This window comes from the organism of the source record quoted next, unplaced genomic scaffold (genome assembly GCF_019419815.1).
Source record: "Pyrus x bretschneideri cultivar Hongxiangsu unplaced genomic scaffold, Pyrus_bretschneideri_v1 Contig48, whole genome shotgun sequence".
In the NCBI taxonomy this organism is placed as follows: domain Eukaryota; kingdom Viridiplantae; phylum Streptophyta; class Magnoliopsida; order Rosales; family Rosaceae; genus Pyrus; species Pyrus x bretschneideri.
Window position 1 is genome coordinate 2,859,825 of NW_025999785.1, and position 12,144 is coordinate 2,871,968.

The 12,144-nt window shown below is 35.6% G+C and overlaps 1 long non-coding RNA gene and 1 pseudogene across 1 annotated transcript; one reads left to right on the forward strand and one right to left on the reverse strand.

Annotated features, from left to right (window-relative positions):
* Window positions 1–365: 365 nt before the first annotated feature.
* Window positions 366–2,492, reverse strand: LOC125470007 (annotated as a pseudogene).
* A 6,799-nt stretch (window positions 2,493–9,291) lies between these two features.
* On the forward strand, window positions 9,292–11,844 carry LOC125470094. Its single transcript, XR_007252339.1, has 5 exons — window positions 9,292–9,352; window positions 10,044–10,089; window positions 10,672–10,819; window positions 10,916–10,984; window positions 11,364–11,844. It is a non-coding gene; the product is annotated as an uncharacterized LOC125470094 (long non-coding RNA).
* The last annotated feature ends 300 nt before the right edge of the window (window positions 11,845–12,144 follow it).

Sequence of the window (12,144 nt, forward strand, 5' to 3'; positions counted from 1 at the left end):
AGCCGTTTGTGACTTTGTGTGTGGCTTTCGTTTGTAATATGGAAGTCTTTGTTGGATTAATGGCCAAGTGGCCAAAACCAACTTTGCTGATAGTGAAAGACAAAAAGAAGGTGGACAACATTATTGTGTCAGCTTTTTAGTCAAAATGGTCTTTGAGATATGCATAACTCCTCACTTCGGTCCTTAAGATTTCAAATCAATGGAAGTGGTCCCTGAGATTGTCCACCATCCATCATTTTGGTCATTCCGTTAAAAACTCCGTTAAGTGTCTCGAAACTCTTGGCCGGAAGTTTGGGCAATTTTCAAGGGAGAGAACATAGAAGTATCCAAGGGGGAGAGCATCTGGCTCTCCCATGGGAAAGGTTGAACATGGGTTGACAGAAAATCAAGAGAGCTAGAGTGAAAAGTATTCTAGTGAAAGAATTCTTGGGGTAGAGTGAGGCTCTTGGGAAAATTCTGTCAGTGGGTGTACAAGGGATTTGGGACTGGGTTATGTCGATTTAACTCATATGTAGTGAAGAGCAAAATCTCGCCGAGGACGAAGGCAGGATTTTGCCGAACCTCATAATTTTTTTGGTGTCTTCATTTCTTGTATTTTATTATGTTCAACTATGGATCTATCTTGGTAAGGTAATCTGAATCTTGTTTCTGCACTAGCGAGCGGGCCAAGGCACAGCACGTTAAGCATGTTGCTTGAAAGATCTAGGCCCGATAAGCTTGTGCAGTTTGCTACACCCTGAGGAAACTGGCCCTTGAGTCCCAAATCCAAAAGCTTGATATTTAAAACTTTGCTCTCGTGAGGGTGCCACGAGATGGTGTTGTATCTTATGAAATTGACGAATTTCTCTTGCCAAAGGTAGCCTAAAACTGCAGTTCCAGCTATACATTTATTCTCTTCACTGCAAACTATTTCCGAATGAATGGTAGAGTTGGTATTATTACTTTCCCAAACACCACCAGGTGGGTTAACTACGGCTTGAAAAGTCATGGTCGAGATCATCGTAGCCACAACCATCAGCATGCCACGTGTCTCGACCACCCAATTACTCGGATATCTCAAGCGTTTCTTCAATTTTATCCACTACCACCTTGCTGGCATTGATCCCTTTTCCGATGGCGCTACTTGTTTGTGAAGCTTCTTTTTCTTCTTTATCCTTCTTGGTTTTGGTGATTCAACAACAACAGCAGCGGCAACAGCTGATGTAGGATTTTCATTTTCATTGTGTTCTCTTCTGATTAATCCAGCGTCTATAAAAAATCTGTTGAATTTCTATAAGCTTCTGCCAAAGTCTTCTCTTGCATTGCTACTGTACTCTAAGATATCTGACATGGTCAGAGACAACCCATTCGCACCAATTGCTTCGCCTCTTATAGCATCAACGGAAAGCAGGTAACGTATAGTCTGTAAATAATATATATACATTATTAATTTGGTGAAAATTTTGCTCCTTGGGGAACAAACAAAAGAAAGTTTACACATGAACGTATATTAATGTACGTACCTTAATTTGCCTTGCATCAAAGCTAAGTGCAGGATGGTCACACCACCATCACAGCCGGCTCTTGAGTTGAGGAACTCACCATTGCTGTCGTCTCTTAGCACTGTAACTGGTTGTGTATAATACACAAGTGCAAAACTGTTTCTTTCGATCTGTTTTCAACTTTGACATGAATGGACTCAGGATTTTTATCAATCAACTTCTGGAGCACCTCAACTTCTCCTCTCATGGCTGCATAGTGAAGAGGGATTCTTCCTTTCTCGTCACAACGCAAGCAAGCATCAGCATACACAGATAACAAAGCTTCAACGGTCTCCTTGTGGCCCTCAGCAGAAGCCAAGTGCAGGGGCGTGCGTCCATTGGCGTCCACCTGCCCTGCAAGTTTGTGATTGTTAGTGCAAAGGGCTTTGGTAAACTCCATGTGGCCAAGCAAAGCCGAAACATGCAAGGGGGTTCCGGTTTTTCCGGTCTGGAGGGATATTCTCCTTGGAATGTCTGGGTCTTTTTTGATCAATCTGTTCAAGTATTCTACACCCCCAATCCGTGATGCCTCATACACTTCATCTTCATCATGCCGTCTGATCTCCTTTATTCTCTTTCTCTCTCTCTCTCTCTCTCTCTCTCTGAACTTTGCTTAACCTAGAAAAAATTTCAGAGAGCGATTATTTATAACAGCTTACAAAACGCGTTTTTGATCGTTAGAACAACACCCTCCAATAATACTAGTTAAATTTTTGTTATTGTAGCTAACTAAAGGGCTCAAATTCTAATTTGGCTAGCCACCACTTCCAAGAATACTAGCTATTTTAGCTTAAGTTAAAATATTTTCAAATCTTTGGGTAATGCTAGGGAGATCAACTAAAATCTAAAAAGGATGACCTCGAGCCAACAAGGCTCCCTGCTTTGCGAGGGTCCAGGGGGAGGGGGGAAACGTCTATCGTACACAACCTTATCCTTGTTTGCAAATATGTTGTTTCTACGACCTGAACACATAACCTTTCAATCATAAACGAGCAACCTTTCCATTGAGCCAAGGCTCACCCTCTAGAGAGGCTAATTATTTAGACCAAGTTTTGTAATCCATATGACATGGTTGTTGGTGATTGGTTTATCATTTAAGTGTTAATTAACGTGTTTATTTCCTATTGGTAACACATCACAGAGTTTACAAATTTGATCTAAAAAATTGGTATACCTATATTACAATCTTATAATATATAATTAATAATAATATTCTTTAATAATTATTTATAATATATAATCCAAAATAATTTCATATTTAATTAATAAATAATTTTATTTAGAATTATTTCTTCCTTCCTACTTGTTGTTTCTTGCTCGGTGCTTGTCACTTCTTCTTGTTTGTTACTTTGCTTGCTCCTTCTTTCTGCGAGTAAAGAGCTCGGTGGGGAAGGAGAGTGAATGCAGCTGCCAGTTTAGCTTCTTTCGGTTGAACGAGTAGACTACCTTTCCTTTTAAGTCACTCGAGTAAACTTCCTAGCTTCTTGCTCTTGTGTTGTAGCTATTATCCATCAATAAAGCAAGTTTCGTCTCATTTTCTGAAAAATCAGTCATACTATTTCACTATAGCTAAGCTAATGATGATACAGGATCTGAATTTGTCTACAGATGATGATGATGTCCATTCCTGGCTTCGATTTATCTATCTCTAGACTCGAAATGGGAGCAAGTTTAAAAAAAGGATCTTAGAGTGTCTACAGTTGGGTCAGGAGGGTCTCTTAACGCCTTCTTTTTTCTTCTCATCGAAATTATTTCACAAAGACTTGCTATGGTACCTAAAATCGGGGCAAGTTTAACCCTAAACTTAGAAACCCATATTCATCTTCTTCACTTGAAGTCCACAAACAATGCAATTTTATAGTTTTTAATGTTTATCAAAAATTTACCTCTCACTTTCCTCTTAGCTAAATTTAGATACTCATTTAGCTAGCTCCATAAAGGTTGTTTTTTCTGCATTTTTTGTTAAATTAGCCAAAAAAAATCTCATTTAGCTAAGTCGTCGGAGATCCTGTCACCCTTCCAGAAGCAGTTTTTTATAAACACCCAGCCTAAGGTGATTCTTACATGCCGACATGACTTAATGTGTCTTGATCTTTCAAAGTCAATTAAAAAGGGACAATTTAAGGAGATTCGCGTGTTTCCGCGTGGACCGATGCTAAATTTCTAACCTTACTGTCGAAGATTGCGTGGAGCTTTCAAAGTATTGACGACCAAGACCATTCCCCATCCTGCATGCAAGTGGCCAAAATTACACGTAGCAAAATTATGCTGGATAAATTTGTATGGAAAACAACAAAGGTAACCGTATATAGGGCCCAATCTCCTGAAGTCTTCCAAATCTTGGTTGGTGCTGGCTCACGACAGGTTACCCGACCTGGTAGCGCTGAGAGCATTTCCAGTGGTGAAATTTTGTCCCTACAATCGTATAGTTCTGAGATATGAGATCCGAAGTCACTACAAGAAAAATGAGCTTTGGGTACAAAATAAAGGGCACAATTGAGAATTTTGTGTCAGTTTGACCACCAAAAAGCTTAAACAATTCCCATTCCATAGAGGGCACCATCTATTGTGCCCAATGTTAAAAAAAGCAGACACAAAACAGTAATGGGCACGGAAATCGTGTCGAGTGGGATCACATGACAACTTTTTTACTGAAAATGGGCACAAAAAATATTTTGTGTCTATAAAAATTATTTGTCAAAGGCACTATATGTTCTCTCTCGTTTGTCTTTACCTCCACTAGCACACCAATAATTAAAATTTATAAAATTGTGGTAAATAATGGTATGAAGCTGTTTATTACCGTGCAATATTTTAACCTCAAAATAAGTTAGCAATAATGTTGTTCAAATTTGTTTTTCCCGAAAGCTGAACCTCAGATCTCTCACTTACAAATAAAGAAGAATACCACTACACCATAGTACTAAGTGGCATGTTTTAGATTTACAAAGGATCATTTCCAGGTGCAATGAATGTTTGTTAGATTCGTATCTTTTTGAATTGCTTTTTGGATTGTTATCTTCTTGCAGGTTTGTTTTTTATACTTGGTGATATGGTTTTTGGTTTTAAAGTCCTACCTGCAGTGACACATAACCAACAATTGTGCCCTTAGGGTTGGTCTCTGTGCAAAAGTTAGTTGGTCTTCAGATAGACAAATGAGTTAATAATTGTAGATTCCTTTTTATGACACTAATGATAGAAATTGTGTCCACTATATATTAATAAATAATAAATCACTCTACTTCTCATTGGGTCTTCAAATAGAGAATATATTTTAATAATTATAAATTCCTCTTTTCTGACACAAATGTTAGAAATTGTGTCCAGTAAATATTAATAAATAATAAATACTCTATAGCAAAAGAATATGTTGGCACAATTATGGATTTGTGCCTTTATTCTACTATAAAACGTCTACACACTCCCTTACTAATTTGTATATGGAAATTAAGAAGGTTGCTTCATACACATATGTTTCTTTTGAATTTGAGCAAGTTCTACATCATTGACAATGGCGGACAGGCGACGTCGTGGAGTTAGAATTGGAACTGAATCTCCAGCATCACATTCGTATATTGCTTCCAACATTACAACAGAAAATTCCACAACGAATCCTCCAGTTCAACGTCCACGACAACCTGTTAATGCCGGGCGCATGCCTCGTCCTTTTAATAATCAGTACATTCTTACTACTTTTGTTGATGGTCGCCTTGGCTACGCATTACCCTTCAATAACGGATGCGTACGCGCACCTCAAGGACGTGTATTGCCAGCATGGGCAAACCCAGGTAGGACAGAACAATATCCTGTCAATTTGGTTTCTGCTGAAACAACAACTGAACAGTCTACCAGTTCTGTCGTTATTATTGAAGAACCACGCACTTATCAAGCACAAATTCGTCCTAGAGGTCTGTCTGTCCTACAGTTGAGCTCACGAAATATGCAGAATGTTACCGTTGAGATTTTAAACAGCGATGACGAGGACAATTAATATATTTTGTATTATGTTATATTTCACTGGTGTACTATGAAAATATAACTATCTTATGCTATGCTGGACTCCTCTTGGGTCCTTTTATCAACTTATGTCGTATTCCAATATAATAATGTTTTCTTTCTAATTAGCCCTTGTAGATTTACTCCTAGTATATATTTTTTTAGGTTATAATTATGTTTCTCGTCCGCTTCATACCGCAGAATTCAGTGAATTCACAGCGTGGCAACACAAAGGTTATGAGACATTATTCTATACTAAAACCCAAACGCCAGTGTACTGTTCACGGACAGTGGAGTGGCGAAAATGCCCTCCAAATTTTTTCCCATCAGCTGTAACTTTTAGCTTTTTCTACAGTACAATGACGATTTTGCCCTTGGAAACCACGCGTCTGTCATCAGTGGTTCTTCCGCTCCAGTTCTACTCTGCCTTTTCTTTGGGTTCCCGTCTCTCTCTCTCTCTCTCTCTCTCTCTCTCTCTCTCACCATTTTCAGATTTTCCTTATTTTGGAGCCTAGGTTTTTTCTCTCTCCCACGCCTTCGTTGTTCTCGCTATCCGTCCTTCGCGTCTATGTCTCGCCGATTATTCACGGCCGTTTTCTTCTCGGAAAACTAACGATCTCTGGTGAGTTTTTTGCGTTTCTTGCCGTGTCTAATTTCAATTTTTTTTTTCGTTGTTTGGGTGTGTGTGGCTTTGCGATGCGGTTTGATTTTTGGTTTCAGGAAAAGTTATCAATGCGATCTAAGGTTTTTTGGTGAGTTTTCTGCTTTGCTGATTGTATGTTGTTTGATTCTTTTTTCGTGCTTTGGGTCTGCCTTTCTGATCTGCTTTCATATTTGGTTTCAGCAAAAGAAGTTGTTTGAATTTTGGCCTTTCTGTCTGCAACCTGGCAAGCTGTTTGCGATCAAGGTATTTAACTTTTTTTTTTTTTTTTGGTGCTGGTTCTTTCTCCGGTGATGGCATGTTTGATTGGTCAAAAAATGAAATAAATAAATTATGAGATTTACTGAATTATGCTTCATTTAATTAAATCCTTGGTTTTGTTGGGTTGTCATTGTTTGGCCTGTTCTAAACTTATATGTCTTGGGTTGTCAATTTTTTTCGGTTGTCATTTTTTCCTTTTATTTTCTGCTGGAAGCACTATTATATTCATGCTAATTTTCATGAAAAGGAAATGTGTTTAATTGAAGGGTTAAATATGTATGAAGCAGGACATAGTATGCTATAAGACATTTTTCCTTTTATTCTCTGTTTCTTCGTTATCGATTTCATAGGATTTGGGTTTGGGCAGATCAATCCTGCAAACCGCTTCAATAACATGTCTTGGAACTCAACTGGCCACTATCAGCGCAGTCTCCATATTCTTGGTAATACACCAGAAGCAATCATCTCATGGCTTGAAAAGGATGGAAAGACGAATCCAGGGCAATCACATAGCATTAACTCATCAGACATAATCAACGTTTGGAAATGCTTTGTCTTATTTATTTATTTGATTAACAATTCAAACTTATCTTTGTATTTATTAGTATCTTCATTTCCTTGACAATTCAAGCATATCTTTTTTGTGTTTCTTTTTTTTTCTGAGTGTTTAATTTTATTTGAATTTCTTAATTTGTTCAAAGGATGCTTTGGTTAGTAGCCATCTTATTTAATGATTTTTTTTTCTTTTGGTTTTTGAGCACCAATGGTATTGGTGAATGGTGAAGAGGTTTGTATGGGTTCATGTATCTTAAACATGTAGTGAGAAGTGAGGGTTTTGTTTTAGTATTTTAGATAATTTGAGGAACATGTAGATACTAAGATTTGTGGTTGCTTTCTTAAACCATGATAAAGCAGTCCATGTAATTTTAACATAGATATAATTTTTTATCTAATGCATGAGTATATGAAATGTTAATACGATAATATATTGGGCAACACTATGTGATTTAAAATGAGAAGAGAGACAATGAACCATGTTTGATATTTTATTTGTGTTGGTTGTTTTAAATTTGAGCTTTTTTGAGTTGGATTCATGTGTTTTGTTTAAGATATCATTTTTGGTTTATGAATGGTTTGCCAGTGTGAAAGTTTGCTTATTTTTTATGGTTGGATTCATGGGTTTTCTTAAGCTTTGAAGTTCTTAGTTTTTATCAAGAAATTTAATCTGGGTTTCATTTATTTGTGAAACTAGCACTTTTTTGTGAAGATTTTCAGTAAATGATTGCTTATTTGGCTTTAAATTTGATCTCTTTAAATTTTCAGGTTGTTCTAGACTTTGTCAACAGTGCAGAGTTGTCTTCGGCAGAGCTCGATAGCAACTCTAGGTCAGTCTGAATTGCGAGTAGATATGATTTTTGTTTAATTTATTCGTCTTCTTTCAAATTTATGTGCAAATATTTTTGAAGCCCAAGTGATTCAAAGTTCAAATTTATTTGTAAAGTATAAGTGTGGGTGTGGACACCCAATATAACTTTTACATGGTGTTGCTATCTGGTATTTGATAGAATTATATTGGGGACTGTCTAAATTTTGGGTTTAGCTGCAGATGAAGCGAAATAAAAAGGTTATAAATTAGAGGTATAATTTAATTATTATATTTGATGCGTCATTTGATTAAATGAATACAGTAGGAACATTGATTTGACGTATGTGCTTTCGTATGGAAAACTGAATTTTGTGTGTTTATAAGTGCGTATATACTCAATATTTATTTTAATTAAAATGGAATTGACTGAAAATTATGGAGAATTAGTGTAAATTTACACACTTGAAGAAATAGAATGAAAATGTAAGTAAAGAAAAATTAGAATGTAATACATAATATCTTTGTGTGTGTGTGTGTGTGTGTGTGTGTGTGTGTGTGTGTGTGTGTGTGTAAGGGATTGATGACTAAATGTGCTACGTTAAGAGATTGCTTATTTCGTTAGTTAAGGGCAGCAGTTGATAGAAGCATAACCAAACCCAGATAAGAGTCACATTTTGATTGCCTTCCTGTCCTTATTTTTTGTATTTTTCACTTAGCTCTATGTTGTTAACTGCAAATTTTGGTATTTTGTTCCCTTTAGTTTTATCTACTAATTATTGTTCTACGAATTGTATTCTTCAGTTAAATAATGATTAACTAGAATGTTCCAAATAAATAAATAAATAAATAAATAAAATCAAGCATTGCAGTGTTTGGTATAATAATTTACATCCAATATGATCATTAGCCAATCGAGAACCTAATTTGGGAATTGGGTTTTAAAGTTTTAATAGTTTTGTTGTGTGTAAATTTCTTGCTTTGCCTACCAAGAATCTAATAACAAACGGCTTAGTTATTTTCCCCAAATGGTTTTCAATTTGTTGTAGGTAAACAAGAGCTACTGGACTATTATGCACAGGGGAATGGAAGGAAAGTAAAAATTCAGGCTTTTAATACAAATTGGAAATTGAGCGACACTAAACAAACGATAGGTAAAACTAACCACTACTTTCTTTCCATTTGAATATAAATCAATTGATTAAGTCTGTGTTTTAAAATGAAGTTTCAATTGTTTTCAAATTCTAACAACGATCTCCTACACGTTAAGATAATCTATTTAGAGTTTTGATCCACTTTTGATTACGCAGAATTTCAATTTTTTTCCATATAAAGTTTCCATTTTTCTTTAGAGTAAGAGAAGAAGCTTTAATTTGGGTTTACAATTTTTCCTTTTGTAGATTTTCAAAGTAGGACCAAGCTTTCAAAAGGCACTTCAGGTTCTGGATTTTTTTTTTGATTTTTTTTTTTTTTTGTTATGCTTTTGTTATATCTGTTCAAAGAAACCAAGATCTGTTAATATCAAATACGTCAGCCATTGGCAATGGAATAGTATGTATTATTATTTCTCCATTCTATAGTCATATTAATAATCTTTTAGAATCCTTTTGCTGGAACACTTGCTTTAATCTGGATTTGGTCTAACTTAAATGCATTTCTATGTACTGCTTGAAGAAGCAAAACAATTCTGGTTTGCTTTTGTTTTGTACTCGGGGTGTAAAGATAATTCTCTTCTAAGCAAGCTCGCTTATCTTTGAACTCTTTAACTGATTTGTGCCTGCAACAAGATTTTTTTCGGACTTTCTGCAGTGTATTTAACAGTATTAGGTCTATGTCCTGCATGTCACTAGGTTTACTCATTTTTCAGTTCACATTGATCACGGATTTATAGTTGATTGCATTTCATTTTGACTTCTTTAAAAGGGGTTTTCATTAGCATGCCTGACATGATAAAATCGTGTCTTTTGGATTAATTCAAACAAAGTAAACATTTCATTCGTATTTGTGATCGTTGTTAATATTATAGTTACATGTCTACGAAAAAGGATTTCTTTTAATGAATAATCTGTTATTACCCTAAACAAGTTAACTTTGCTTAGAGTTTGCTGCTTAGTATGTTATGTTCCTAGGTAACATGCTTCTGAAATTAGGATTTGAACCTTCTGCTCCTCTGCTTTTTGATTTGTATATATGTCAAATTTCTCTCAATTGCTAATGGATTTATTTTCTTTTGAAATTTCAGAAAGTTGGGTCGTGGGAGGAAGAAGCTGGTTCGTTGCCATTTTTAGGTATATAATCATGTGCCCTGATAGCATATTCAAAGCCTATTTAGTTATATGGATTTTTTATTTATCTTTCTAAAACTTTTGTGCCTAGATTTTAAATATGTGATTGGTAATTTCTTAGCATGATAATTATCAAGCATGTGATCGTTATTCATGAATACAAAACAATCCAAAACCTTCATTCACAAATCACAAGTATACGATGAGCTATTTAGAAGTTCGACATTTTCATCATCCAATTCAATACCATTTGGGATACTATGCTAGAATTCTATTACAGGTCCAGTTAAGAGATGTGAAGCATGAAGAATATCTCTTTAGGAAGTGTTAGCTAATCCGGTTAATTGGTCAACAAAATTAGCCATTTTCGTCATCTAGATTGGATAACCTAGGAAGAATGTTAGAATGATTGATCATATTCGTTAGCCTTAATCATGTCACGAGTAGTGTCTATTTGTATTTCAATCAGTTTAACTCCCCTTTTAACCCTTGAATAAGGCATTACCAGTTTCTGGATTGATTCTACATTTTAGTCTGTTTTTATGCCTAATACTGTTTGTTATTCTTAAATTTTCCATTTTGTAGTTGTATAAGTTTTCCATAGGCTTCGATCATCTCCCCAATAAACCCAGAGCCTCATTTTCTCCTGCTAAGCAAAAGAAAATCAAGGAGGCCTGCAACTTCGTATGCAGTCCGCCACTGCAAATCAGTCTAGAAACTGGAAAATTCAAAGGTAAAACACACCAATATCTTTGATTTTGGTCTCTACTGCACAGTTTGACAGACAAATGATAAACCTAACACATGCATGCTCTGATTTCCTTGGTAGGTCATATTTTTCACTTTCTGGATGTGCAAAGTTTGGATAGTACACATCACCGGGCCAAACCTTTCTCAGGTAAGGAATTACATCGCGTTTGTTGAAAATATTTGCTTCCTTTCCTCTGATGTATGTATATGAATGATGTATGTGTGTGATTTTAGATTGTAATGTATCACAAATTTGTGGCATGAAAATTGATATTTGTAGACTTACCCTTTATTTTTTGGCTGTGATGGGGGAAAGGAAAATAAAATTTCAAAGATTGATACTTTTATGTGATTTCTTGGCTCTTTTTTTCATATGATTTTCATTGTATGTGTGCCAGTGTATGTCTCTTCTTGAAAAATGCATGTTGAAAATGGGAGAATTTTGGACATTGACATGTTTAGAAGTCAGGTTTTCTGAATGAAGATACTCTTATGATTTGTTTGTAATTTGTTTTGCAAATGGGTAGGAATGTCATTCTAAAAGGATATTGGCAGGAGGGGGTGGAATGTCATTCTAAGATATATATATCAGCAGCAAGGGTGTGGAAGCTCACACGCTCAGATTTCAACGCGTTTCGAAGGTGGAAATGACAAGAATGTGCAGTGTGGACCTCCAATTTCTAGTGCTATGATGCATGAGGACTGCCAAAGTGAGAATACTGGTTAGTTGTCATCAAGCAGCCCTTGTAGATGTGTATTTTGTTTATATATTGCTAGTTTAACCATTAGTACGTTTGACTTGGGGATACAAGCTTGGATATGTTATATTTTGTTGTATATAGAGAATCCCGGGTATGTCCAGCATAGGATAACATGTATTTTTTGGTTTAACATTTGGATGGGTTGTATTGTTAGGTTGCATGAATCGGTCTTAGCCGAGAACATGGGTTATGTAATATATTAACTTCACTATTTTAGTGCTAATGTTGATTTATGTTTAGTTTGTAATGGATGATTTGTAAGTTTCTAAATTTAGGTGGAAATTAGGTTCTATGAGCAACCTGATGATTTCCATGTTTAAATAAAAATATCCAATTATGCCACAAAATTTTAATTGTGCTGGAGTTTTATTGTATTTATTAAAATATAATAGTGGCACAATTTTAAAGTTGTGCCCTTGCTTTAACATTTATACAGCAATCTGAGCCTTTAAAATAGCAATTGTGCCCATCTTACACCATACATTCAGTAGCCTTTATTAGAGGTAAGACACAATAAGGGTTGTATTTGTGCTTAGCTTTGGGCACA